Source organism: Protopterus annectens, chromosome 3.part1, assembly GCF_019279795.1.
Source record: "Protopterus annectens isolate FY-2018-M chromosome 3.part1, PAN1.0, whole genome shotgun sequence".
NCBI classification, from domain to species: Eukaryota; Metazoa; Chordata; order Ceratodontiformes; family Protopteridae; genus Protopterus; species Protopterus annectens.
The window spans coordinates 1,333,008,584-1,333,036,444 of record NC_056732.1 but is presented as its reverse complement, the minus strand read 5'-3'; the positions used below and the strand labels follow the sequence as shown (position 1 = coordinate 1,333,036,444).

The window sequence follows — 27,861 nt, the reverse complement described above, 5'->3', positions numbered from 1 at the left end:
CCCTCCAGTCTTCTTTATGCTTATGCCCCTCTTCCTTAGATTCCCAAATTTCTGCAGAAAGCAATTCAGTTGAAGAGCTCAGTAATCATCATTCCCCTTACTGGCCTCGGAAAGTATGGACCTCCTTCCTACAGTCTCACCTTCATTATCCTTCATGGATACTGAAGTCAACTCCGCTTCTCCTCTCTCACCCATCAGGAATCCAACATCCTAATATATAGGCCCTCAAACTAACTGCATGGTTTCTCCACTTCTAGTAATGGTTAGTCAGTTTAGTCTCTCTTCCCCTGTATGTACCATTATTTTAGCTTCTTAAAAAGAATGTACTAAAAAAAGTATACAAGCGCAAGTGGAAAATATTCTCCCTTTGGGCTTTAAATAATGAGCTTGATCTTTTCTCTGCTGCAGTTTCTACAGTACTTCAGTTTTTAGCAATCATTTTTAAAGAAGGATCAAGTTTCTCCATGATTAAGCTTCATCTGGCAGCAATTTCTAATTTTCACACAAGAGACAGAAATTATTCATTGACTTTGTCCAAATTATGCAAAGCTTTTCTGAAGGGTAGTTTCCTTCTAAGACCACCAATAAAGGATCCTTCACCTCCTTGGGATCTCACAGTTGTGCTACAAGACCTAACCCAGAAACCTTTTGAACTTTCAGCTAAAATTGATTTAAAATTCCTTTCATGGATAGCAGTCTTGTTAGTAGCCATTATTTCTGTAAAGAGAATATTTGAACTCCGGGCGCTTTCCTCAAAAACTCCTTACATTTTTCATACAGATAGGGTTACCTTACAGACAAGCCATTCCTTTTTACCTAAAGTGACTTCTGAAAATAACATTAATCACTCCTTTCACTTACCAGTCTTCTTTCCATTTTTTTAGAATAAAGAACACATGCTTCATCTCCTTGATCTACTCAGACAATTACATTTTTATCTTCACAGGATAAAACAAACTATAAAATCCAATCAACTTTGTTTCTCTTTTTCACCAAAAATACTGGGTTGCGTAGTCTCTAAAGTCACTCTAGCTAAATGGATTACAGATTGTATTTCTTGGCTCTATTCTCAACAAAGTATGACCATTCAACGAGCTCCATGTCTGCTTCATCTGCTTTTTGGTCAAGAACATCTATTGATGATATTTGTGCTGCAGCCACATGGTCCAATGCTCATATCTTTGTTACTCACTACAAATTGGATATTATTTCTAGAAACAGAGCTGCCTTTGGTTTGGTGGTACTCCAGAATATCCTTCCATGAGGGCCACCCAAGATTAACATAGTTGGGGACTCTGTGCCTCAGGATGAGGAAGAATGAAAAGGGCAACATCAGATTTAAAAGTTACGTACTTGTCATAACTAGGCATCTGTGTTGTCCATTTCCATTCTTCCTTAACTTCCCTCCCCTCCATCCCACATCCTTCCTGTTTCTGGAGAGACTAGCAGGACTGTGTTTTGGAACCTACAGTTCCAGGTTTGAGCCCTTCCTTTTTCTGTCAGCTTTTTTCCAATTCCTGTTTAGCTATAGGTGCTAATGGCAGCAAATCTGATCTGAGGTAATAGGGGTGAATGAAGACATTATGGGTAGAGGGAGGCGCTCGTGAGTTTGAGCTGAAGTCTAGAATATACAGTCATGTCAGATCTGAGGATCAGAACCTATGGGTTGAAAAAGAATGAAAATGGACAAGACAGATGTCTATTTATGGTGAGTACATAACTTTACATTTCTGAGATTCCTTTCCAGATAGACCATTTCAGCTCTCCTAAAGGATTGCTCAGCTGCTCACCTCCAGAGGCAGTTGGGAGGTACTTGTCCATGAACCCAGAGACCTAGGCTTTTATAACAAAAGATTCTCTGGTGCTAAAACTAATATCCAGAAATTATTTCATACCACTTTTCTAGATTCCCCAACTAAATAAGAAAGCTTCCTGATGTTCCACCCAGTCAGAGAGAAGCTGCAGCTCAAGAGACTCAGAAGTGACTGGACAAAAGAGTCATCCAGGAAGTCCCACCAGACCAAAGAATATTTGGAACTTACTGAATGTTATTTTTAGTACCAAAGAAGACAGGGGACCTGTTACCACCTTTGGCTCTAAGACAACTGAACCAATTTGTGAGGAAATCAAAGTTCTGCATGGTCATGGTTCAGTCCATTCTGCCTTTTTGTACAAGGCTGATTGGATGTGCTCAGCTGGTCTTCAGGATGCAAACTATTACATCAAAATGAGCAGATGTTCATAAAGATACTTGCACGTTTGGTTGGGAGCCAGCCGCTATCAGTTCAGAGCCCTGCCCTTTGGCCTCACCACAGCCCCCAGGGTGTTTACCAAGTGTATGGCAGCTTACTTGAGACTGTTAGGAATCTGAGTGTTTCCATACTTAGATGACTGGCTCCTCAATGCCCCAACCAGGCATCTCCTACAACAGTCCAGGGAGGATTTGCATAGGGGAATGTCTGGATTGAGACCTTTGGCTTACTCTAATAGCATTTTTTTGTGTAAGCAAGTAAATAAGAGAACACCGAATGCAATGAAAAGTTTTTCTTTAGCAAATAAATGATCATTGTGAGTTGAGAAGTCTGTAGCTGAAGGCAGCTGTAGATTTTGTCTTTATATTTCCATGGAGACAAGCTGATTACAGGGGTAGGCAATAAAAGACATAACACTTACATTAAGGTGAACATGTAATGTTTTCTGAAAGCATACAAGCTCTTTTTCACATATGGGAGAGAAATAAAGATAAGACGAGAACAGACAGCAATTAGTGAAAGAAGGAGCACAGGCTGTAACATGATTCTTGCATTACAGGCATTTCAAAATATTCTCCTTCTAGGGACTATTGTAATTCAAACTGACAATATTCCTGTAGTCTGGTGCATCAACAAACAAGAGAAAACCCAATCTTATCCCCTCTGTCGAGAAGCTATGAGAGTATAGCAATGGGCAATCTCCGCCAACCACTTTCTAGTGGCAACACACATTCCAGGGAAATCCAAGGTACTAGCAGACAAACTCAGCAGGTCCATTCTGATGCCTCACAAGTGGTCTCTCTGTCAATCAGTGGTGGAGAATATTTTCTATCATTGGGGCCAAACTTGCTGTGATCTTTTTGCATCTACCCACAGCAACAAGTGCAGCAGGTATTTTGCCCTGCTCTAACCATGGGGAGTCACTGACAGATGCTTTAGTCCATGTTTGGTCCTCTGGTCTCCTGTATACTGGTACCTCTATTTCCAAAATTCTTACAGAGAGCCAGTCTGTTGAAGAGCTCAGTTATCCTCATTGCCCACTTTTAACATTGCCAGGTACTGTTCGCGTTCCTTTGGTCTCATCTTTATCCTCCATGGATAGTGGACTTCAGTCCAGACCTTCTCTCACGTCCCTCAGGGATAAAGCATCCCAATATTCCAGGCCTCAAGCTAACCACATGGATTCTCCAATTGCATTACTGGCTAGACAGCCTAGGCTTTCCTCCCTGGTTTGTCATATACTTTTATCTTCACAGAAAGCTTCTACTATGAATATTTACAGGAGTAAATGGAAACGATTTTCAATTTGGGCCCTTAAAAAGGAAATTGACCTTTTTACTGCTCCTATTTCTTCAGTACTGGAGTTTTTAGCTTCTCGTTTCCAGGAAGGTGCTAGTTTTTCCAAAGTCAAATTACAATTAGCAGCCATATCAAACTTTCATTCAGGTGAGAGAGCTTCTTGTTTATCTTCTTCCAAATTCTTCAAAGCTTTCCTAAAGGGCACCTTTTTACTCAAGCCTTCAGTGAGAGATCCATCACTTCTTTGGGAGTTGACAGTCATACTTCAAGGGTTGACAAAATAACCTTTTGAACCTTCATCCAAAACTAATTTAAAATTTTTGTCATGGAAAACAGCAATTTTAGTAGCTATTACATCTACAAGGAGAATTTCCCAACTCCAGGCTGTATCATTCAAATTTTCTTATATTCTTTTTCATAAAGACAGAGTTGCCTTATGAACCAATCCATCCTTCTTACCAAAAGTTATCTCTGAATTGAATATCAACCATATGATTCATTTGCCTGTATTCTTCCCTAATTTTTCAATAAGGAAGAATACATGCTATTTAGATGTACATAGACAACTACGTTTCTATTTACACAGAACAAAGGATTTCAGGAAAACAGATCAGTTGTTTATCTCTTTCTCACCAAACAGACTGGGTTCACTAATTTATAAAGTAACTATGGCCAAAAGGATTATTAATTGCATTTCTTTTGTATATTCCCAGCAAGGTTTTTCACTACCAAAATCTCCTAAGGCACATTCATCTAGATCCATGGCCACTTCTTCTGCCTTCTCATCTAAAACATCAATTGATGATATTCATGAAGCAGCTAACTGGTCTAATACCCATACCATTATTGCACATTACAAACTATACTTGACTTCTAGAAGTAGAGTAGAGCTGATTTTGGTTTGGCAGTTCTCTGGAATAGCCTTCCATGAGGGCCATTCACGATTCTTGTAGCTGGGAAATATGCTCCATACATTGAGGAAAAATGAAAAGGATAACATCAGATATTAAAGTTATATACTCATCATAGCTATGCATCTGTGTTGTCCATTTTCATTCTTCCTCAGCTCCCCTCCCTCCTTTCCCCTTCTTGTCATCTTCTGGAGTGATCTGATGGATATTTTGGAATCTCTTGTTCTAGGTTTGAGGCCTAGCTTTTCTGTTATATCCTTTTTCCTAATATATCTTAGGATCCATAAGGCAGCAAACTTGATCTGGAGTATTTTAGGCTAACTAGGACATTATGGGTAGAGGAAGGAGTTCTAGAGTTGGATCCATAAGTTTGTGTAATGTGGCTGAATCAGATCCAAAATAGAATCTGTAACCCATAAGTTGAGAAAGAATGAAAATGGACAACCCAGATGCATAGTTATGGTGAGTATATAACTTTAATTTATCCATATAAGATTCATGTTACAGCCTGTGCTCCAACTTACACTAATTGCTGTCTGTTCTCGTCTTTTCTTTATTCTTCTCCCATATGTGAAAAAGAGCTTGTATGCTTTCACAAAACATTACATTTTTACCTTAATGAAAGTGCTATGTCTTTTATTGCCTACCCCTGTAGTCAGCTTGTCTCTATGGAAATATAAGGACAAAATGTACAGCTGCCTTCAGCTGCAGACTTCTCAGCTCACAATGAACATTTATTTGCTAAAGGAAAACTTTTCATTACATTCAGTGTTCTCTTATTTACTTGCTTACAAAACAAATTGTTATTATAGTAAGCCAAAGGCCTCAATCCAGACATTCTCCTATGCAAAAGTAAGAGGAACACATATGAACTCAAGAAATACTATAATATGTGCACTTCTACACTCTACCTTCCACCTCAATGACCTAGGATTACAGCATATTAACTTAAACATGCTTTTGTTCAGCTTTTCTTCTCTTTTAGCATTCTAATGCCTACATTTCTTAAAACTAAAAAAGATGAAAAAAGCACTTGTTCACTTTAGTATCTTTACCACATACAATAATAATTGAAAATGCTTTTCTACATAACATGCAGTTTATATCATGACATGTTCTATTCATATACTGTTAAGAACAAAACAGAAATTATTAATAACGAACTTTGTTTTATTTACAGTTACTTTTTTGAGTTATTTCTTCCCTCTAGATTACTGGAAGCCATGTCTTGCACCAAAGCTGGAGCTTGAACTACTTTTTGCTGAACAGCTGCAGGATTCTTCCCAGCCAGTGTTTCCTCTTTACTTTTTTAGTTGATTTTCTTTCAGACTTTCTAAGTTTCTCTTCTTTGCTGGGATGCAGAATGTGTACTTACTGTCCATTAACTGAATTTACTACATCTGGGAGAGTTACTGGCCTTTATCTCTCAGTTTCTTTTTCTCACACTACAAGAGCTGAAATTAAACTGTTGTTCAACATGCAGTCACCTTGGAAGTTTGCCATAAGATTTTTTTTGTGTATTTATTTAGGTAGGTGGATTGGGCTACAAAGGTCCATTTTCAGCCACAGCCTTGTTACAAAAATAAAAACTTAGTAAAATAAAATTCAGTAAAGTACATAGGAAAGTGTATTATTTAGGTAGTTTACACAATGCACTTAACAGTTTGGTATTTGCTGAAGAGATGTAACAATTACTAAGCAGAACAGAGATATGTGACTGTAAACAAGACTTTCTTAGCAAAGTCAGTATGGCATTATTTGGGGAGTACTGCATCTTGATGGAAATGTATTTGTTTATTTATTTGTTGTTAACAGGTTAGTCCTAGTAGGCGAATAGCATATTTTCAGGGGAGACTGGAGGAGGTATATATACTACTGGGGGAAATTTGGCCAGTGTATTGGGGAGCTTCCCTTCTAGTTTTTGAAAGCTGCCCTGGGGTCTTTTACATTCAGCTAAGCTGCCACCAACACAGGCAGATTGGGTCTTGGTTTAACATCTCATCCGAAGGATGACACACTTAAGAGTGTAGCATCCCCTTTATGCAGCACTGCAGTGTCAATAATCAATGTACCTCATGCGGGAATAGAAGCCACAGCCTTCTGCATCAAAGGCTAGTGTGCTACCTGTTGTGCCGCTGACACTTGTACATCATGTGAATTACATGTTGAGATAATTCGTATTCATGGGAGTACCGTATGGCTGGAACTGATATGAAATCCTTATATGGCTATGGTGAAGTGAAGCAGGTTCCAGCTGACTGAACGGGTGAGATGTGATATGGAGTGGGTTAGCTGCCAAAGATGTGTGACAGGGAGTTGAAAAGATAGGAGCACCTGTGGAAAAGCATTTGGAGTCAGATGTCAAGTGTTGGAGGGGAATGGAATCACATCAATAAACTGACACCTTTTTCTCAAAAGCAAAGACTCAAAAAATGTTGACAGAAAACACTTTCAGTAAAACTTGGATTAACTCTTTTCCTGAGAGGGGGCAAGCCCCAATGCACCCTCCATGTGTGCATCCACCCCCCCAGAACTTAAATATACCCACTCTGAGGCTACACAACAGGGGAGAAAAGGGAATTATTGGAGCTCCCTGGTCAGCCTCAGTAAGAAGCTGAGATCCCTTATAAGATCCTCCAAAGCTAGCTACGAAAACAAAATCATCACTGATTCTAGGGACAACCACAAAGCATTCTATAGCTATGTCAAGAATCTCAATGGCAAAACCCATATCTGCTTTTAGTTACAGCACAACGGCACGAAAATTACAGAACCAACTGATATTGCCAACATTCTGGCAGATAGGTTCAGTGCTAACTTTGCCCCCCCCTCTCACCACCTAAAGGGCCCATATCTATACAGGAAGAATGCAGAGTCCCTGTAATCACAACTACACAGGTAAAAGCGGCACTCTCTAAAGCCAAAAACACAGCATCCATGGGACCGGACAACATTCCAGGCTGCGTTTTATACAAACTACATTACGAACTGGCTCCCCACCTAAGCACCATGTTCAATCATAGTCTCACATCAGGCTTTGTGCCCACTGAATGGTGCACAGCAACAGTTATCCCACTCCACAAAGGGAGAGCCACCACTGATCCTGGGAGCTATCACCCTATTAGCCTGACGAGCCTGGTCTGTAAGGCCATGGAACGTATCATCATGGAACTCATAAACAAAGACATTGGTAACCTCCAAACTCTGGACCCCACCCAGTTCGGGTTTGTGAAAAGCAGATCATGTCTCCTGAACCTGATCAACTTCTTTGAGGCAGTCACCAAAGCCGTAGACAAGGGCAAGGTAGTTCACATAGCCTATCTTGACCTCGCCAAGGCTTTCAACACCATCCCCCATTCTGGAATTATAGTTAAACTCACTAAACTAGGTATAAATCCCTACGTCACAAGATGGGTTGCCAACTGGCTCACTGACATAACCCACACTGTAAAAGTTGCAGACTCCAAATCTGACTTCAAACCAGTGAGAAGTGGAGTACCACAGGGTTCAGTTCTGGGCCCTCTCCTGTTTGGTATCTACTTCTCTGATGTACAGACTAACACAGAAGGCCTTTGGCTAATGAAGTTCGCAGATGACTGCAAACTAGGAGCCATAGTTGTGTCCACAAATGATGTTGACATCCTACAGAAGGGCCTCACTGAGATAGATGCCTGGTGTCAGAGCCATGGCCTCAAGCTCAATGCCAAAAAATGCATTGTCATCCCCTTTGTTAAAAACTCTGTACCCATGAACTACCACATAGGAGTCAGTCTACTTAACACCGAATGTGTGATAAGAGACCTTGGGACCCAGGTGGACAGTAGCCTCTCCTTTGATAATCACATCACCACAGTAGTCAGGAAATCCTTCTGTGTGGCACACCTCATCACAAAAGGGTTCTCATCCAGGAAAAATAGGTCATTGTTCCCCTCTACTCAACAATCATTAGACCCATTATAGAGTACAACACCTCTTTTGGAATGTACCTTACAAAATATCTGCAGCAGCTGGAAAGGCCACAGAAGTACCTCACAAAGAGGATTACTGGCCCCAAACAGATGCCCTACACTGACCGTCTCAAAAAACTCCAGCTTTACTCCATAGCATATCGCCTACTCCGAGGTGATCTCTGCCTAACATATAAAGCTATGTCAAACCCAGAGCTGTTGGACATGCTACACCTAAAGAAATCCCAATCCCTCTGAACTACACACTCTAGGGACCTAAACCTAGTCACCACAATAAACAGGGCATGCTGGAGGGATAGATTCTTGTCCCAGAGACTTCCCATACTTTGGAACAAGCTATCCATCTATGTCAAGCCAAGTTCCTCATTAACACTCTTCAAGAAAAATCTTGATGAGTGGATGGGAAATAGGAAATACACCCCGGGGATCACTTCTGTGGCTCTGCTCAACAGGGGCACAGGAAAATAACTTTCTTGGATGGCGTAAGCCAGGGAATCTTGTTGGCTAGGCTTACTTAGGCCATTGGGCCAATAGCCTAGTGCCTACCTATGAACCTATGAGAGTGTTTTTGGTGAAACATTTTTGCCAATACGGCAGTCACTTAAATTGCTGTCGATTTATTGACACACTTCCAGGGGAACTGCTAGTAATGACTGGGCAGTAGCTGAGGAATGTAAGGATCTAGGCTGGTTTCTGGATTTTAGTTTACCATCTAATAGTGGATGATAATTATTATAATAGCAGATTGTAGATAATAGTTGCTAAAGCATACTGTGCCTGAAAATTGATTCAAAGAATGTTGCAACAATGTTTTCCTTTAGGAGATGTGCACAAATAGTGATAAAATCTATTTAGGTATTTTAGATTTATGAATATTTGTGGTAAAGTTAATGATTGATGGCAGATATAGTAGTTAAGGAAAGGAAATAAGGTGTAATTTATGTCTTGGTCTCTGTAGCCAGCCACTTTTCAAATTAGTATAACATTTAATTTGGTCTTGAGAATGGAAGACCATCTTATTTTTGCATATTATGAATAAAACAAATAAATATTATACAGAACCCCAAATACTTGAAATTGTGAAGCATTTCATTGGAGATTCCAATAAGGTTATGAATGTTAGTAGTTCTGGCTATGGTAGAGCTTTTAGTGTACCCAGTACCATAAAGTTAATTTTAGAATAGTTTAGAGTGACTTTCCCAGTAGTGTAAGTATGTTACATTAAATGAGAAGTCTTTGTAGATGTTATTATGCATAATCATAGAGGACCCTAATGCTAGTTCACCAGAATAAAGAAGAGCATAGTAGCATATCTGAAATCTTATTAATGAACAGAGACAAAACAAAAGGTTCTTGATGGAGTCTTTAGAAAAGACGTTTGATGGTAACTTCATTAGTAGGCTTTCAAATGGCCCACTGTAATTTCAACCACACTGAAGTTGTGGTTAGGGCAGCAATCTCAAGTATGTGCTTGTACCAGATGGAATGGCTCAGGTTGTTCTTTTTTAAACAACCACTAGGTTAAGCCATTTTGGGTGTCAGTTGCCCCACTTTGGAATATATTGTTTTTTGGTTAGGCTTTCTAAAATCTAATAAAAGCCTTTCAAAGAGAGAACAGATATTGACCACTGTGGAGGGTCTTTATAACACCCCCTGGTTTTCCCTTTCTTTTCAAGAGCTACCTAGTAGAACACGAAGAACAATCACCCGATAGGATGAGTTAGAACTCCAAACATCAGGGAGTGCTACATTTTCTGGCTTTGTTCACAAACTCTCACAAGAACATGATGCTCCTGGCACTACTGATGCACTCCTGAACACCCCACATGATTAGATGTGACAGAATGTTCTCATAGTTTCCCCACAGCTTAGAGAAGTCATTACCATAGATTTCTGTAGTCTGGGCATGATCAGTTATGATCACACCTTAGAGCTGTAGGGCTCTGTCCCAAACAGATCTTCATTAAGGGATCTGGTTCTGTTTGCAGAGCATCTGGAACAGGCCCAGAGTCTTCTCATTTAAAGAGTCCTAGAGCCAGTTCCTCTTTTAGAGTGAGGCAGATAATTCATCTGATGTTGCCAATTTTCATTCTATCCTCAACTGTTGGGTTAGGATCTGATCCTCGGATCCAATTCAGGCATTACTTTAGCCCGTGACCACCAAAAAACTCTCAAACTCCTCCCTTTCCAGTGATGCACCAGCCCCTAACATACCACAGATTTCATTTCCCACTTTCGTGATTAGACGTGGTCATCTTAAGCTCTCAAGTGATTAATTTCAAATGATGTGTATTAATATTTTCTCGTCAAATCTTATTAATAGTTAATCCTCCATTTTATTACACTAGGTGTAGCTCTTTCTTACCAAAGTTGGTATTGTTTATACTCTAATTCTTTTCTCTTTTACACTTTCTCTGTAATTCTTGATACTGTCATTGGTATCTCTCTCTTTCTATCCCTTTCTTCCTTGCTTAAAAAAAAAGTCACTGACTTTCTTATTATTTGACTTTTTGTTTTAGAGTGTCGGGATTTCATAAAAAGGCCCTTCTGGTTTTAAGAAGTGCCAAATGTGTGGGCACAAGCTGCCTTTCTCCAATGCTCATACTTTATGTATGTATTGCTTGGGCCCAGACCACCTACAAGTTGATTGTTGTATTTGCAAAAACTTTAATCTGAGTGCAATTGCGGATAAAAAAAATTAACTTATTTTGAAGGGGTTACTTCCTACTTCTTTCTCAGAAGCTATTGCTGGGGCTCAATCCCCCAAACTGAAATCAAAGGAGTCTTATACTAGGTCTCCTAAACCTTTAGGATCCTCAACTCCATCTTCCTTGGAGCAACCAAAGAAGAAGCATAAATTGGATCCAAAGGCTGTTGTGGTTCCACCAACATTGGATCCAACAAAATCCTCCTTGGATATAAGCACTTCAAATCTGAAACTCTTACCCAGGACCAGATACTCTCCATGTTTGGATCCGGTACCTTCCAGAGTACCTTCTCCCTTTTTGGAACACCAGCACTCTAGGTTCCCATCCCTAGCTTTCTCTTGTTCTTCCAGATGTTTGACTAAAGCTGACATGGACAGAATGGTAAGGAGATTCCTCTTGGTGCAGATACAGATGGGTGTTCTCCCGGCTCCTATCCCTTTGGGTCAGGAAGCCTGTCCTTCTACCACTCCGCTGATTTCGGCTTCCTCTGTGATTTGATCGATCATTTCGGAGCCCCTGGATATGAGTCTTCTGAGCCCATCTGGTTCAGATCTGAAGGTAATTTTATCTTCAGATCCGAAGTTGTCTCTGAGTGCACCAGCTTCGATGTCTTTGGAGCCAGATGATTCTCAGAGCATAAGCATCCTTGTTGGATCTGAGGTGTTAGAGTCGACTCTGAAGTTTTTGGAACCATCTTTGCCCTTTGGAGCCTTGGCATTAGAGAGGTCAGCTCCGACTTCCATCTTGGGTAAATTGCCTTCGGGGCAGGAAGAACTGATGGGCCAGAAGCCTGGCTTCTTGGCTGCATTGTCTTCCTTCTCCCCGCAGTGTTTTGTTTTTGAGGTAGTGAAGAGAATGTTCTCTGCTCTGGCTGGATGAACAGATCCTACCCCCTTGGATCTTCCCTCTGGATTCCAGATGTCTCTACATCTTGAGCCACATCATTCTACACCACAGAGACAGACAGCTCAAAGTCTCCAGGATACCCAGCAGGATTTTACTATCTCTTCCTTTACTTCACTGAAGCATCCCACCAAAGAAGTTCCTAGGAAGAGGAAGTGCAATAGCAGGCACTTGGACTTCCATCAGGAGTCAGTCTCCAAGGATATTGATTTTTATGAAGGAGATGGGTCCCCACGATCACCACCTGGAGACCTCTTATTCAGAGACATTATTGAGATCCTTAAGCAGAGGGGTGGTTGGTCTTTCGATAACCCTTCCCCAGAGGAATCAGTATTCCCGGAGGCCTTTGGAGCTGACCCATCTACCTCCTGGGTTTCTCCACCCACTGATGAGTTCATTTACTTGATCTCTAGGCAGGCATGAAAGGAACCCGACTCAGTTGAGCCAATCCCCAAAAAATCAGATTGGATATTGGCTCCACCTGTAGGTAGGGAATTCTGGAGCAAAGGCCTGCTCATAGGTGCTGTGGTCATGGTAGCAGTCACAAAGAAGGAGTATGCTGAACAAAGTTCCTCTGTCCATCCCTCTATTGAGGAGTCTAGGGTGTTGGACATATTTGGGAAGTGTATGTATGCTTTAGTGACTTTTGCCCTTAAGTCACTGAACTACCTGGTACACTTTACCAGACTACAAATGGACTTGATTAAGGAACTGTCAAAATCCCTATCTGGGACCACTACTGCTGAGACTCAGATGTCTGCGACCTCACAGTTAACTACCCTACAGTCTATTTCTAATTCATCCATGAGGCTTATCTCGCATGTAGCTGAAAGTGCCTTAAGGGTGGTGGGTTCAGACATGCCTGGGTGTGCCTGTGTTATTTTGCAGAGCCCTTTAAGTCCTTGTTTGTCAATACATCCTTTGACAAAAGTTCCTTATTTGGACTTAAAGTTAAAGACACACTCCAGTTGTGAAAAAGACAGAAAGACCACATCTCTGTAGTGAGCGTACATTTTTTGACTCCTCAAAAATCCTTCACTATGAATCAATGAGGCGATTAAAAATGTGGTTCAAAAAGTCCAAGTGTCCATTCCAAGATCCATGTGGAGATAGTTCCCCCAGGGACAGAGGGGGGCACTTGAATGGATGATGATGCCCACACAGCAGAGGAGGCCTACAGAACCAGGAGCCCAGAGATTCCTTCTCTGATAGATCCTACCTGTGCTCCTGAAAGGAGTCTCAATTGTCCCCTTCTGGAGGCAATGGAGGATTGATTATCCCTGTACCAGAGAGCCTGGCTAGATATCACAAAAGATACATGGGTGCAGAGGATCTGAATGGAGAGATGAAAAGCCAGCAAGCAAAGCAGAGTAGTAGTGCTGAAATTGAATTCACCCTCAAGTCTTGGTGAGTACCTTTATGAGGTGGACCCTGTTTTTCATAAAACCTCACCAAAGTGACACTGATATATAGACTGTATTTATATAGCATATATCATAGACAGAAGTAGGTCAAAAACTAAAAATGAAAGGTGGTTGCACAAGACCCAAGATAAAAAGTGCCCAATCCTGGTAGGCGCACTGATGCTAGGACTGGAAAAAAATGACAGTGTAGAATCTTCAAAATATGGAAACATTCCTACAATGGAGCCAGGCCAGGCCCAGGAGGAGGATAGCCCCCCCCCCCCATTGCAAAAGGAGGTAGCAGTTCACAAAAATCACAAAAACTGACAGGCCAAAGAAGAGCCATAAAGATGATAGAGGGACTATTGAGGATAAGTAAGAAATTATATATTGTTACAATTATGCAAAAAGCCCAGAATTTCCAGACACAAGATAAAAAAAAAAAAAAGATTAAGAGATAAATTCAAGGAAAGAAAAATACTTCTACAGGAAAAACTGTCAGAAGCTTCAAATGAAAATTTGCGTCCATTAATACAACAGATTTTTGAAAAACAGTATATAGATCAAGAAACTTTGATCTGTTTAAAAAAAGAAGCATCTGAGGAAGTGTGAAAATGTAAATAACAAAACCTAGATATTTTTGAAAAGTATAAAAAAGATATATGGACATAAGAAAGAAAGAAAGAACGATTTGATATGATGCAATATTTATGCAAAGGAGAAAGACAAATTAATCAATATAAAGAAGGCAGCCCCAAAGATATTCAAAGAGAAATACAGGCAGATGCATCCAGATATGGAAAATTTCACAATAAAAAAATAATATCACAAAGATGGAATGTAGAAAAGAAGATTAGTAAAGTAGAAGTTAAAAAAATAGAAGTTGCAGTTATGGAGTACTTGCGAAGTGAAGGATTTGATGAAGAAGGTCTAACACAGATTACATCACAGCATGATGGAGTGAGTCCCCAAAGTAAGGAGAAGCAGGAAGATCAGGAGACATCTGAAGAAGAAATATGGACAAGGGAAAGAAAAAGAGATTTAATATGGTGTACTATTTATGCAAAGGAGAACACTAACTAATACAAAAAGAGCAGCACCAAAGATATTTGAAGATAAATACATGCAAAGGAATCCGGATATGGAAAACTTTACAATACAAAAATAAGAAAACAAAGAGGAAAAGCAGAAAAGGAGATTAGTAATGGAAAAGTTAAAGAAATAGAAACTGAGGTTATGGAGCACCTGCAAAGTGTAGGATTCAGTGTAGAAATTCTAATGCAGAAAGCACCACAACAGGATAGAGCAATGGATATCCACATTAAGGGGAAACCAGTGGAACAGGAAGTAATTCCTCCACAGGAAACCAGTATAAATGTCCACTTGAATATAGACAGCAAGGGAAGGAACAGAAAACTGTGGAAACTCTGATGCAGTCAATGTTGAGGAGTGATAGGCCAGTGAGTTCTCATATGATAGAAAAACAGTTGGCACAGGACGAAATTGAAGAGAAGGTGCCACAGGAAGATGCTATAGAACTTTCTATAGAATGCCCGCAGGAAATGGAAAACAAGGGATGTGCCCTCAGTTTAGAAGAAAATGAGCTAAGAGAAGAGTTTCTTGATTTAATAGACATAGATAAATATATTAAGATCAACGAAAGAAATAGACTGCAGAAGGTCAATAAAACACCAAAAGTCAGAAGTTTGATAAAACAAATAAACACAGTAATTAGGATCATTCATAGAGATCCATGCTATATAACAGAAGTAAATAGGATACATTACTGTGCAGCTTAATTAATAACTGATAAAGTTCTACCACAAGTACATAGGGCAGTGAGGGAAAGGAAGGGGAGAAATCGAATATCATCATGGAAGTATCGAATAGAGAAAACTATAAAACAATTAAGAGAAGAAGTATCACTGTTAGAAGACTATAGAAGAGGGAACAGATCAACAAAAACACTAAGAAAGATAGATATGATAAAAGCAATGTGCAGTATTAGAACAGATCAGGATCTATCATGCACTATAACAAACTGAAAATTTCAGCACAGGCAGAAAAACTTAGAAGATATGCAGATAAATATAAAGGAAAAGTACAAAATAAACAACTTATTGATGACCCAAAAAGTTTTATAGAGAACTGGGAAACAATTGGGAAACAAGGTAAAAGAAACTGACAGAGCACCAAAAAAAGAAGAAATAGATAACATTTTGGAAAAGTATCTACGAAGATCCTGTGGAATGTAACAAAGATGCTAAATGGATAGAAGAAGTAAATGAAAGAATAAGAAGTTAAAAGGTACAGGATATGAAATGGTATGAAGTAACAGCCAGAGAGATTGAAGCAAGGTTAAGAAAAGCCTGTAATTGGAAAACCCAGGCCCAGATGCAGTACCTAACTTCTGATTAAAAGTATTAACATCTTTGCATGAAGATTTAGCCATGAGTAAGAACTATTTATATGCACACCCCGAACAGACACCAGCCTAGTTAATAACAGGAAAAACAATGCTCCTACTTAAGAGTAAACAAACCAATAGCTTGCCTTCCAACAACGTATAAACTTTACATCTGAATTGATGCTGACAGAGTTTATAGTCATTTAGAAGAAAACTCAGTTATGGCAATGGAACAAAAGGGCAATAAAAGAAAGCCATATAGAACAAAGGATCATTTGTTGTTAAATAAAGTCATAGTAGAGAACTGTAAAAAGGGGAAGAATCTAAGTATGGCATGGATTGACTACAAAAAAGCATTTGACAGTATCATACATTCTGGATAAACGAGTGCTTAAAATGTATAAGATATACCCTACACTGATCGATTAGATTACACTGACCATGAAACAGTGGCAAACCACTTTGCAATTAGGCCATGATAAAGGATAAATTATTATTCCAGGGATAAAAATTCAAAGGGGGATATTCCAAGGTGACTCACTGTCACTATTGCTATTCTGTCTTGCCCTTAACCAGTTAAGCTGTCTAATTAACAAATTAGGCCATGGCTATAACTTGACTCCTAGAAAACAACAAAGTGTAAAGACTTCTCATCTTCTCATTGTCAATGATTTAAAATTGTATAGCTCATCAGATGAGGAACTAAAAGCACAGCTGCAAGTAGTCAAACTTGTTCAGATGATATAAGAATGTCATTTGGTCATGATAAATGTGTGAAAGCAACCCTTAATGCAGGAAAGCTACAGCACCAAGAAAACATCAGTTTGAGACAAGAATATGATATAAAAGAATTTGAGCAAGAGAGAGTATATAAATATTTGGGAATTGATGAAGGATCAGCAATAAAACATGAACAAGTGTGAATAAAACTTAGTAAGGAATACTTTAGAAGACTTAAATTAATCCTGATAACAGCATTGATATCTAGGAACAAAATCTAGGCTATAAAACCAATTTGCTCTTCCTGTCCTAACTTACAGTTTTGGAGTGATTGACTGGCCCCAAAATGTGTTGGATAGATAGACAGGAAAACAAGAATGATGCTTCATGCTCACTAAATGATCTATAAAAATCAGTGCACATCAGGATTATATATTCCCCGTTCCGAAGGAGGGATGGGCCTCCTTGAAATTGATTACATGCATAGATCTGCAATCATGGGACGCCACACATATCTGCTGACTTCACAAGACCCAAACATAATGAAAGTTTTGAAACACGAGGAGAATAAATTTAAGATGACTTCTCTGCTTAATCTAGCAGAAGCATATCGGCGTCAAGCAGGAATGGAAATCAAATCAGAAGCAGATAAAAATCAGGCAGCAACTGAATGTGCCAAAAAACAAAAGAAGTAATATAAGGTGAAGGGCCAGATGAGAAGGCAAGAAATGGAGAAAAAGCATAAATATAGTTGCAAGTATAGAAAACTTCTGAAAGAACCTCATGTTGATCAGGAACAAATGAAGGAATTGTTAAGGAGAGGCAAATTTAAACCAAAAGATGAAAGGTTAATATTAGCGGGCCAAGATAGTGGGCTACGTACATGCTGGTTTACAAAGTCCATTGAACATGTGGGAGAAACAGACAAATATAGGTTTTGTAAAACTGAATTGGAAACAGTAGCACATCTTGTTGCTGGTTGTGACATACTAATGGCAGAAGGACTGTATACTGAAAGGCATAATAATGCAGCAAGACTGTTGTACTGGGGATTGTGCAATCATTATGGTATTGAAGTGGCTGAAAAACCTGGAAACATGAGCCACAAAATATCATAGAAAATGAAGTTTATATCACATGGGATCACCCATTACCAACAGTTTGAAAGACAGATGCTAATAAACAGGATAGAGTGGTCCAAGAAAAGAAGACAAAAGTAGTATTGATCATTGAAATCGCCACACCCAGTGACTACAGTATCTTGCATACAGAGAGATACAAAGTCATAAAATATCAGGATCTGCAGGTAGAAACAAGAGCAATGTAGAAGAAAGATACCCAGACAGTTCCAATAGTAATAGGAGCGCATCTATATCATAACATTGACAGCTTAGGTTGTCGAATCCTAAAACATCAACACCTAAGTGTCGAAAGCTAACAATAGCAAATGGTTACATCATTGAATTCTTTCCTTAGGAAAGAATTTGGGTGGCCATCCGTAAACAAAATAAACAAACACACCCAAACATAGTGGGGGGGGTTCCCCCCCAACTAAAGATACCAACTCCAAGATCGCTCTACATTGGGGAAAGGGAAAATCCTCGATAACGGCCACGCAAATTCTTTCCCAAGGAAATGATTTGATGATGTGGCCGTTCATTACTGTAAGCGTTAAACGCTTTGGTGTTGATGATTAAGCATTCAACAACCTAAGCTGTAGACAATTCAATAGGGATCAGTAGGAGCAACAGGTCTTATAAAAATAATCTAGAATTGTATTTAGATATGTTACTAATCCATGTAACCCTGTATGAATTGCAGAAGGAGTCATTACTGGGCACACTACAGGTGCTGTGTAGAGCACTTCTGGCTAACATCAAAGATTGAAACAATACTAATTTCATGAACTTTAGTCATACTTTGACTTAGGAATGGGGTCCATTTCTGTCACAGTATTAGAAACCCAAAAGATTTGGAGAAATTAAAAAAGTGCAGAGGATCATTTCCAGAGGTTATATAATTCCCTTTTCCCTTCCACCTCCATCTGTATGCAAATTTCCCAATGTTCCACACAGTCAGAAGAAAGCAGTGGTACTAGAAGTACAAAAGCTGCTAGAAAAGAGTTATCCAAGAGGTCCCACTAGACTATATAGAATTTGGAACTTACTCGAGATTCTTTTTAGTGACAAAGAAAATAGGGGACTGGAGACCAATTTTGGATCTTAGTGACTTGAAGAAATCAGTCCATCACACAAAGTTTTGGGTGATCACGGTTCAGTCCATTCTGACTTTTTTAGGCAAAGACATTTGGATGTGCTTGATAAACCTTCAGGATGTGTACTATCACATCAAAATGAACAGACATTCCAGAAGATATTTATGCTTCGGACAGGGAGCCAATCACTTCCAGTTTAGAGCGCTGCTCTTTGGCCTCACCACAGCTCCCAGGGTGTTCACCAAATGCAGGTAGCAGCTCACTTGAGATTGCAGGAATTCTGAGTGTTTCCATACTTAGGTGACTGGCTCATTACTGCCGTGACCAGGCATCTAATAATAATATCAAGAGATCAGGTACTCCAGACTTGCTCCCATCTGTGGATAACCATAAAGTACAAATCTCAATTACAACCATCTCAAACACTGGAGTTCATAGGAACAGTTTTCAACACAGTGTCATTGACAACTTCTATTGCTCTTTTAAGAGTGCAAACTACCAGATTCCAGGTCAGGAAAATAATTCACAGTGCCAAAATTTCAGTCTGGTTGATTCTTCAACCTTTGGGGTCAATGTCAGCGGTCATAATTTTAGTTCTTCTAGCAAGATTTCATATGAAAAATTATCAATGGATGTTAACAACTCTATGGTCGATTCTTTATCAATCCATGTCAGCCAAACTAAGAATCACTCAAGCATGCAAAAGATACCTTTGGTGGTGGATTCAATCAGACCAAGTTCTACACGGCCACCGTTTCATTCTTCCTCAGAGTGGGGTGGGCACTTCTTGGAGAAGACAGTCCAAGGCACTTGGTCCACCAAAGAAGCCAATATGCATATCAGTGTTCTGGAAATAAGAGTGGTGCTCTTAGCATTTCAGGCTTTCCAAGGCTCTCTCCCTTTCTGGGCAATTGCGATTCAGACAGACAACATCTCAGTAGTGTGGTACATCAACAAACAAGGCAGAAGCAGATCTTACCCTTTGTGTCGAGATCCCTGAGAGTATGGCAATGGGCAAGCTCTTCTAATCACTTTCTGATAGCAATGCACATTCTGGGGAAATCCAGTGTGATAGCAGACAAATTGAGTAGGTCTATTCTATTACCTCACAAGTGGTCTCTCAACATGAAAGTGACAGAAATAATTTTCTGTTAATGGGGCCAGCCTTGCTGTGTTTTTTTTTTGCTTCTCCTCTAAACAACAAATACAGCAGCTTCTTTGCTCTGATTCTCCACTGGGGGAATCACTGAGGGATGCTCTACTTCAATATTGGCCTCCTGGTATCCTCTGTGCTTACCCACCAACTCCCCTAATTCCCAAATTTCTGCAAAAAGCTGTCTGGTTGAAGAGCAAAGTCACCCTCATTGCACCTTACTGGCCTTGGCAGATTTGGTTCCCCTTCTTCTGGCCTCATCTGTTTTATCCACCTTGGATTCTGGATCCAGTTCTAGACCTTCTACCTCACCCGACAGGCATGATTCATCCAGATATCTCTAAACTCAAGCTAACAGCATGGTTTCTCCAATTCAGTTAATAGCCAGACAACCAATGCTCTCTTCCCGTCTGTCTTATAGTTTTATCTTCCCATGAGGCTTCTACAAGAAAACTTTTCAGAAGTAAATGAAAAGGTTTTCTTTTTTGAGCACATCAGAAACACATTGACCCCTTCTCAGCTCCTGTACAAAGTGTTCTTGAGGTTTTGGAAACAATTTTTAATGAGGGAACTAGCTTCTCAACAGTTAGAGTTCAGTTAGCAGCAATCTCCAACTTTCATACTGGGATGGAGAATTCTTCCTTGGCTTCATCTAAGCTTTGTGAAGCTTTTCTGAGAGGTGCTGTCCTACTGAGACCTCCGTATAAAGATCCTACTCCACCACGAGATTTAAATCTGGTACTGCAGGTCTTAATTCATTCTCCCTTTATTTCAGCAACAAAATGTGATCTTAAATTTTTGACCTGGAAAACAGTTTTTCTAGTGGCCATTACCTCTGCTAGAAGACTTTCAGAACTTCAAGCATAGTCCTGTAAACCTCCCTACTTGATATTTCATAAGGATAAAGTATCATTATGTACCAACCCCTCTTTCCTTCCTAAGGTGGTGACAGAATGCAATATTAAGCAGTCCATTAATCTGCTAGTTTTCTTTCCTAAATTTACAAACAAAGGTGATCATATGTTGCACTTATTGGATGTTCACAGACAACATGGTTTTAGACCATTTCATAGTACCACCACAGCTCTCCTTTCGTTCACCAACTTTATCAACCACAACCGTAATAACAATTGCCTCACTTCAACACTCTTTATTTTATTGACCTATCAAAAGCTTTTGACATGGTAAAGACCCTTGTATCCCTCTCTCTAGACACCAAGGCTATCCACTGGTTCAAGTCCTACCTTAACAACAGGCAACAAGCAGTACTGCCCGTCTCCCTTGGGGTCCCTCAGGGCTCTGTTCTAGGACCTCTTCTTTTCTCAATGTTCATCAATGACCTCCACTCAGCAATCCCTCAAGCCACCTGCATACAATATGCAGATGATTCAACACTCATCTGCTCTACCAACTCCACATCTGAACTACATTCCCTAACCCAAAAAGTATTCAGCACAGTAGAGACTTGGTTCTTGAAATGTTGTCTCCTTTTGAATGCCAAAAAGACCAAACTCTTACTCTTTACACCTTCCAGTAAGTCCTCCCCCATAAACTTCACAATTAAATCCAACAATGGCACCCTTATAGCCCCAGACCCTACCACCAAACTGCTAGATATCACAAATGATAACAACCTCACCTTTGATAACCGTATTAACAACACCATTAAAACAGTAAATAGAAAGATGGGCTCCTTATATAGAATAAAACCCTTCTTAACTCCAGCATCCCGAACTGCAATTGCCCACTCCCATTTAATCTCAACTCTTCTATATGGTTCACCCATATATACTAACCTGAAAAAAATAATCTTGTCAAACTAGCTAACTCCTATAATAATAAAGCCAGATTTGCCACTGGAAACCCTTTTAGAACACACCATTGTCAGAACCTACAGCAACTAGACTGGTTAGAATTAAACAACATTTTGATACTATCCAAACTTATCATTGTTCATAAGATATTTTACCAACCAAACAACACCCCTGTACTTTCCAACCTTATTACTCCCTATAGGAATCACAACTCCTTACGATCCTCTAGCAAACTTCTTGCTAGCACAAGCAAGTCTAACAACTTGGCAGGTGACTCCTTGTTCTCCAATACTGCAGGAAAAAAATGGAATCTTCTGCCACCAGATCTAACTTTACGACCTTCCCTGCAGCTCTTTAAACAAAGGCTCAAGAAACATCTTAAAACTCACTGGTTATGTCCCTGTTGCAACCCTGACTAATTCCTCTGCTCTATCTAATGCTATCTCTGTACTGCCCCCTCATACCAATCATTACTACTTCACCCCTCCAGAAGTAGTATTTATCTCTAGTAAATTAAACTACTTATGTTATTAATGTAATTCTTTTGAATGTACGGTATCTTACCTCAGATATCCTTTCTGCACAGATACTAGCTTATTCTGTATGACTATAGGACATTAATGTCAGTTTTTCCTCTCATTAATACTCATTACTAAGTATTTTTAACATCTTTTCTTTGTATAATTTGTACTTGATATATTTAAGTGTTATATTAACTCTGTGTTACTACTGGAGCTTTTCTCCCCGGCCTCCACTGAAAATGGAAATATATCCAGCTGGACTAGCCCGGTTAACAAATGTAAAATAAAATAAACATAAAAATAAAAATAAAATAAAATAAAATACACTTTTTCTTACATAGAACAAAAGAAATTAGGAAAACATCAATTATTTGTTTCCTTTGCAAATTCTAAATTGGGCAAAGCAGTTGCAAAGGTAAATCTAGCCAGATGGCTGATGGATTGCATATCATTTTATCTACAACAAAGTGGATCTATCCTTACTAAGACCTTTAAGAGTCCATTCAACTAGGTCCATGGCAACTTCTTCAGTATTTCTCTCTAGAGCTTCCATGGACACCATATGTGCAGCTGCAGCTTGGGCTAATCCTCATATCTCTATTACTCATTACAAACTATCTGGTCTCGAGGGGAAGAGCAGCCTTTGGCTCAGCTGTGCTGAGGACTATCCTTCCTTAGAGTCCACCCAGGAATTTAAGTAGCTGGGGACTCTGTCCCAACAGTTGAGGATAGAATAAAAAACGACAACTTTAGATAAAGAAGTTATGTACTTGCCATAATGTTCCATCTGTGTTGTCCATTTTCATTCGTCCCCAACTTCCCAACCTTTTTCACATATGACTTCCAAGAGCATATAAGGATACCACTGTCCCTTATGCTGAGCTCCAGATATAGTTTCTTTTCTAAAGAATATATATATATATATATATATATATATATATATATATATATATATATATATATATATATATATATATATATATATATATATATATATATATATATATATATATATATATAGATCTAGGACTATTGAATGAAAGTTCAATAGTCCGAATCCACAATCACCAAACACACTTTAACGAAAGCGCTTTCACTGAAAAAGCGCTTTCGTTAAAGTGTGTTAAAAAAAAAAACCCAATAAATCTACTTTTATGCAGGGGGGCAAGCACACCTGCACCCCCATGTGGGGAGCTGTGCCCCCCACACCCCCCTACTTTAATATTCTCAGTCTGAGATCGCACTACAGTGAGAAAAAGGGAATATTCCCTTATTTGCTCCGTAGTACGATCTCCGCAACAGGCATACTTACGCCGATAGTGATTCGGTGATGTTGTCGTTCAGGGATCAGTACGAATCCCATATATATATATATATATATATATATATATATATATATATATATATTTATATATATTACTGTGTCTTACTTTTGGTATAACAGCAAACAAGATCTGGAGTATGTTAGGGTTGGTGCATTATGGGTAAGGGAGGAGCTCAAGAGTTTTTTGGCATGAGCTAAAGTAATGGCTGAGCTGAATCTGAAGATCAGATCTGAATCCAACAGTTGAGGAAGAATGAAAATGGACAACACAGAGGGAGCGTTATGGTAAGTAAATAACTTTTTTTGCTACATCTTTTCTGTTCTGCAGGAGTAGGTGGATTTTGTGCTATCCCAATCTCAGCACATTCAGTGAACACATCCAGTATGACAAACTCTGTATGATGGCTTTTTAGGGGGTAATGCTGTACTCTAGCAGGGTACCTAGGTGGTATCACTGACATATGCATTTTGTTACATCATTGGAGTCTGTAAAAAGTTTCTTTAGACTGTGGATGGATGTACTTTTCAATACAAAGTAGTGTAGTTTAGCATGTCTTGTGCACCCTGAGTATTCACTAAGATGCTATCCAGTGTGCTCCCCTACCAGGATGACTGTCTCCTGGTGACCACATTAGGGAATTCCTGGTAGTAGTCCTTACTTGGGACCTTCCATGACAACTCCTGTTTAGTTTCAGCACAAAGCACTGCCTTTATTGATGTTGGATACTTCAATGACAGTCACCTCTGCTCACAAAAAATTCCAGGAAATCATGGCCTTGGTAATCCTAGTAAGGCTAGCAGTGTAGAGTGCAAGTGTAAACTTCCATTAATTTCCTGGGTTTTATACAGCCAGTGTCCTGACAATCCTATTCACATGCTGTAGATGTGGATGCCACAATAAATATTAAACTTCTAATGCTTGCAAAGTCATCACACCATTGTGGGCCTGCTTTGGTGCCAACCCAGTTCCCCATCACCAGACGTTAGAGTGGTGTATACTCCCATCTGTCACATCATGGGTATTACCTTCCTGTATGTATCTGACAGTAGATGCTTCAAGAGTGGATTGGAAACCATGACTGAGTTCATCCTTTATGCTGGGAAACTGTATTCCCATCTGGAGATGAGGTAGTATATATAACCCTCCAAGCTCTAAAAAAGAAGTAGAAACCAAAACCCCACTTGGTCTGGTTCAACAAATTTATAGTAAATAAACAAATAGGGAGTACTATATTCACATACCTTGTATAGACTGGAAATGATGGCCTAGAGTTTAGCTATAGATGGTGCATCTTTCTTTCAGCTTTTCACATGTTGGAAATGAATGTGTTCATGGCCTCCTTCATTTGTTGTTCCTTGCCTGTGTTGGTGTTGAGAATAAGGAAGACCATCTTAGCAGGACCTTCTGGGAGTTGAGAACTTTAGATGTTGAGCTGTTCACCACATAGTAGTATATAGTCCTCTTCCTGTACTGCTCAGTTCAGCACACAAAGCAAAGGATAGGTAATGGAGGATGCATTCCTCTTTCAGTAGTAGGGACATTTTCTGTGACTCTTTCAACCTTTTTCTCTGATTCTATCACTCCTCACAGACTTCAGAGAGGAATGACTGAGGCTCATTCTTATCACCATATGCTGAGTAGCCTTTAGTTTCATACCCTTAGGCACCTTGCAATGCAGAAACTATTGCATTACAAGCCATGAAAGCTCACCTCAGTTGAAGAAACATCAGTGTTCACCTCAGCTCATGATGTCTTCATTAAGTCCTCTGCTTATGCCAGATTTTCTAGTAGAAATCTCAGATGTGCCTGAAGATGACAGAAAGCCTTTCACTTGTCAGCTGTACTTCCAAAGTAAAAGAGTCTCTTTCTCAAGAAGCAGAGGTATCACTTACCAGCCACTTCCATCAGACAGCTTTCAGGTAATTCTGATCCATCTTTTAGCACCTGTCTGATATGGCAACTTAGTTATTCCATGGTCAGGTTGCACATTTCTGACATCTCTGCACATCACCACCTTGTGTAGAGCTGTAGCATGGTGTTGCCATAGCCTCTTGAACTCCATGATCTGACACCCCCCCTTCCCCCCCAAGACCAAGTTGAGGAGCAAAAAAGAGTCTTCTCCTCCATGTTGAGAAGCAAAAAAAAGCAAACGAAAGAAAAAAGATTTGGTTTAAAGTGTAGCAAACTGATCACTACAGATGTAACAAGTGGCTTACTGCATTCTAAGTGCCAAACCCAGATATGGAGCACTAAATCACTCAAGGTTTGACTGCATTGCAGTATTGGCATTCATTTCTGAAGGGTAGTACTGAACTCTACAAACTTGGAGAACTGAAGATCTTCATCCTTGATCACAAACACAATGCTGCATGCTAGTACTGAACTATCATCCAATTGGCGTTTGCTGATCGTGCTCCCTTAACACCTTGTTCTGGGGCAGCTGTCCCCTTTGCCTCACCTTAGCTACACTTCTGACCTAGGAAAGAATAGGACAATGGCTTAGTAAGAACTAGTTAAATAATTCATTAAAGTGGTTTTGTATCTTTGCCTTCTACTGAAGAACCCCTCTCCTCCTTGGGAACTGAACTTCAAGGTTTGCATGACTGACCATCCTCCATTCAGACCGACTGTTTTCCTGGCTCTGAAGTTCATCTCTTGGAAGATGATATTCTTGGTGACCATCATCTTTGCTATTACGATCTTTATGCTGCAGGCTATTACTTTAAGGGAAAATTATTTGGCATTTCACAAGGATTAGATGCCTCTTAGAACTAATTCAAATTTACTTTCTAAAATGGTTTAATAATTATTTTAAAATGAGTCAGCACAACTTCCTGTTTTCTTTACGGAGGTAGACTATAAAGAGAGAAGAAGCTTTTCATACCTTGGTACTCAGTGCCAGTTCATGTTTTGAACCAAAACCAAACACCAAGAGAAAACGTGCCAGTTCATGTTTTACTTGAGGTGAGTGCATGAATTCAGGTGGGCAGACTAGTTGCTTCAGTTTTTTGCTGTTTTTTAATAAGAGCTTAATGTGGTTGAGTGACCCTATTCAAGAGAATTGTTAGCTGCATTGTCTTTTGCCACCTGGCAAATGATCCACTGGAAAATTCCTGTCAAAAGCCATTCTACTGGGACATGACTGCTTAGAAGCATTAAGTTTTAATGAAATCACTTTTAAGTGAAATCCTGTGCTATTAAAATGTATTTAAACTGAAGTGTTTCTTTATCAAAGTAGAGAGGTGGCACATTTCAGGGAGTTATTGGCTTCCCAAAAATTGGGTGACAGTGGCATGGAGATAAGCTCCCTGCAAAACATAAAGTTTGAATTGTTTTATTCACTGAATTTTCAATTATATATATTCAATTTGTTTTTGTTTTTAGATGTGTGGTGTTTGGTATGGTGATTTTTTTTTTGGGTTCCTATTACGTTATCAAAGTTCTGAAACTTCGAACACCATAAGGTCGAACCCTTATGTTCGAAGTGTCAGAACTTCGATAATGCTAAAAAAAAATAAAAACAAAAAACTAAGAGTAAAGTCTTGCAAGCAGGGGGCAAGCCCCCCTGCACACCCCCCACTCTTTAAATACACCAACTCCGAGATTGCACTACAGTGTGGTAAAGGGAAATCTTCCCTTTCCGCACTGTATTGCGATCTCGGAGTTGGTATATTTAAAAAGCGGGGAGTGTGGGGGGCACCCCCAACGTGGAGGGTGCCGGGGGCTTACCCCCCTGCTTGCAACAGTTAGGTAGGGATTAGATTTTTTTATTTATTTTTTTACGTTCGAATTCTTGAAACTTCGAACATCTGAGTTTGATGTTCTCAGGTTCAAAGTTTCATGGATTCGACAACGTAATAGGAACCTGTTTTTTTTAATGTGTAGTGACTTTTGACTTTTACTAATATTTCTGCATTTTCATTGCTTTTGATTTCATTTTCATGTTAGGAACATGACTACAATTGTTGGCAATGCATGTTTCAAGTGTGTGCCTTTTATAGATATCTACAATTGTGCTATGGCCACTTGGTTGTCATTGTATACCTTTATCAAGCATTATAGCTTGAACCATGATTCTGGGGGTCAGCCTCATTCAGTGTTTTGTTGTTTTAGGGACTGGCTTTCTAATCTCTTTCTTTGGTCTTGCTTTAACTGTAGTCTTCCTAGGAGGTTTAATTTATACTGCTTGGGATTCTTGCCAGTAGTTACTCACTGCAGAGGGCCTTCATAGTAGGATATGACAGACAACATAATGTCTCCTT

At 39.5% G+C, this 27,861-nt stretch overlaps 1 protein-coding gene across 1 annotated transcript in view; it reads left to right on the top strand.

Annotated features, from left to right (window-relative positions):
* MCMDC2 (minichromosome maintenance domain containing 2) overlaps window positions 1-27,861 on the top strand; it is a gene marked incomplete at its 5' end in the record, with an annotated part of 2,309,393 nt that overhangs the window by 651,222 nt on the left and 1,630,310 nt on the right. The gene's annotated exons all lie outside the window — the stretch shown is intronic.